The sequence below is a fragment of the Solanum pennellii genome, chromosome 7, assembly GCF_001406875.1.
Source record: "Solanum pennellii chromosome 7, SPENNV200".
Classification (NCBI taxonomy): Eukaryota; Viridiplantae; Streptophyta; class Magnoliopsida; order Solanales; family Solanaceae; genus Solanum; species Solanum pennellii.
In genome coordinates this window covers 13,454,660-13,457,526 of record NC_028643.1, presented here as the reverse complement: position 1 = coordinate 13,457,526, position 2,867 = coordinate 13,454,660, and the positions used below count along the sequence as shown (strand labels likewise).

The 2,867-nt window shown below is 25.1% G+C and overlaps 1 long non-coding RNA gene across 48 annotated transcripts in view; it reads left to right on the top strand.

The window, feature by feature from the left end:
- LOC107026088 overlaps window positions 1–1,299 on the top strand; it is a 27,671-nt gene extending 26,372 nt beyond the window's left edge. For all 48 annotated transcript variants that reach the window (XR_003579480.1, XR_003579461.1, XR_003579473.1 and 45 more), the window contains one exon: window positions 1,000–1,299. This is a non-coding gene — a long non-coding RNA (uncharacterized LOC107026088). The remainder of the gene's footprint in view (window positions 1–999) is intronic.
- Window positions 1,300–2,867: the final 1,568 nt, after the last annotated feature.

The window sequence follows — 2,867 nt, the reverse complement described above, 5'->3', positions numbered from 1 at the left end:
TATATATATATATATATATATATATATATATTGTGAATATTTCACTCACATGAGAGGAAAGATAATTACGTTTGTGCTGGTAGATTTGCAATTCAGGATTCTTGCATCTTTTGTTTATTTGAGTACAATTTTGAAGACAATTTTGACAAGTGATCATCAATGAGGGAAAAGATGTCCAAATTGTTGTGATGTAGTATAATATTGGAGCTCCTTTAATCGAGTGTTAATTGTTTATAATATTATAAAATTTTACATAAAAGTGTATTTAATTAGTTTTTTTTTAAATATTTCTCATCACAACTCAACTATTTGATTTGTTTAAATTTAAGACAATTAATTCCTTCTTCTAACATAACAATTCCTTCCTTTAACAAATTTTAATTTATGCGATAACATCTTTTCCCTATATCAATAGTGAACTTCTTTTAAAAATAATTTCTCAACTTTTCTTTTTTCCATTTGAAAATATTAACTTATAAATAAATTGAAAATGATAGGGCGTTAGTTATAAATTCAAAAACAATTAAATTCTTGAAGATAGATATTGTGCAGGTGCAAGAAAAAAAATAGAAATATATTTTTTTCTTCTGAAGAAATATATTTATGGATTATATAATATATAGATTTGACCGTAAGAATTCAAAAAAATTTAGAAGTACATATATGGAATATTAATTATTTAAATCATGGATTAGACTGTGGATACATACAAATTTATGGTAAGTTGGTGTAGTTTCTTACTGTCATATTGTTTATTCAGGGAAAAAAGAAGGTAAAATAAATAAATAAAAATGTGAAGAAAATAAATAAGCTACTAATAGAAAGTGGTAAAACTTGCTAAGAGATCTAATATAGAATTTGATGCAACAAGATAGACTCAAATATTTGTATAAATAATAGAAAGTGTTCTCTTCATTTTTGTTTTTATCTGTTTAACATTGTGTTTTCTTTCAACAAAAAACATCTAAAATAATTTAGTATTGTCAATTATTTTTTCAGGTGAAATAATGGAGGAACAAAAACAATCAACTTTTTGAAATAGTCAGATGTCTGGTGGTAGATGTTGATGTCAATTGCCTTCTCATTACTACTACTTTTCTCAAGAAATCCAAATTTGAAGGAACTTAAGTTTATCATTTTACTAAATTTTATGAGTGTCAAAAATCTAAGATTGTGATGAAACTTATATCATCTTAAAATAATGTATATTTTCTATTCTTTTCATGCTACCATATTATTATTTGAGAATTATGTCAATAGAGATTTATACAAATCAAAACTAGTCATCAGTTCATCTAATTAGTTTCTTTTAATTTCTTCTTTTTATCATCAACCGATTTCAGATAATTTTCTATACGTATTATCAATAATTTGAGTTTTTTTATACTTCTACAATAATATAAATGTTTGGTTTAATTCAGTTGTGACAGTGAAGAGAGAAAAAGATGCTTTGGGTATTCTTCACAGCAGTGACCTCTCATTTGATCTTGTGGTTACAGAAGTCCATATGCCCGAAATGAATGACTTTCAACTTCAACAAGAAATAGCCAAATAATTTAACATTTATGCTGCTTGTGAGTTCATAATTCATTAAATTCTTCTTGGAATTGAAATTATGTTGTATAAGATGTCTATAAGAGAAAAAATAGTTTCTTATTGATAACTCTTGATCAATATCATATCATATATTTATATAAAAGAGAATTCCTGCCCGCCTACGTGGCACCACCACAAGAAAGAATTGCATTTTAAATTTAATTATTTCCAAAATTAGCCTTCATCTTGCTTGAAAACATGTGACTTTTATGAAAATTACAGTTGCGACTTTAACGAAGAGTTGCGAATTTTATCCACAGTTGTAACTTTTTAGAAAAATTGTGACTTTAATGAAAAGTTGTGACTTTTATCAAAAGTTTTATTTTTAATGAAGAGTTGTTACTTTTATCAAAAGTATGACTTTTATGAAAAGTTGCAACTTTAATGAAAAGTGGTGACCTTATGAAAAGTTTGCGACTTTTATGAAAGGTTGTGAACTTTCCGAAGGGTTGCAACTATTTCAAATAGTTGTAACCTTTCCGATAAGGCACAATAAGAATTTGTTCACACTACCCTTTGTTGTCTATAAATACAAAAATTTCCTCTCATTTTAAAACAACAAAAATTACATCCGCAAAATTAAATATTTTTGTACTTTGCTCCTTTTGAGTGACTTATTAACACCACCATTATTTTATCAATAAGTTGGTGAATAGAATCATTTCATCCTGAGAGGATGTAGTTCTTTAAACCTCTTATATTGGAGGGGAATAGATTTCTTAAGGGGACATTGTGTATTCAATTGACTCGATTTTTTCCTTTATATTTAATGGTATTTATACATATCCTGGTATGTTTTTTTACGCTCATTAATTTTTACTCATGATATTACTTGTTGTTTTTGAGTACATATTTTAAACTTAGTTTTTTATGTTTATGTTAACTTATTTTCTCCGGTTATATTGAACATATACACATATAGTACGTATATTTACTGTCCAAAAAAATTATTGTATTTAGTTCCACAAATTCATATTTTGATATTCTATATTAAATTTTAAAAGTACTATATATAAGCTTACCTAATATCTTTTTTTTAACATAGATATGAAATTCCTCACTAATCAATTGAAAAAATTAATTATGCTTGTTTAAAAGTTATAATTATTTTCATGTGCAAGCATAATTTCTATGTTAACAAATTTTTGAATTTTCGCCTTATACATATATCACAATTGTATAATCTATGCAACTTAAATGTTTCTTTTTATCACGAAAGTCTTATATATATATATATATATATATATATATATATATATATATATATATAT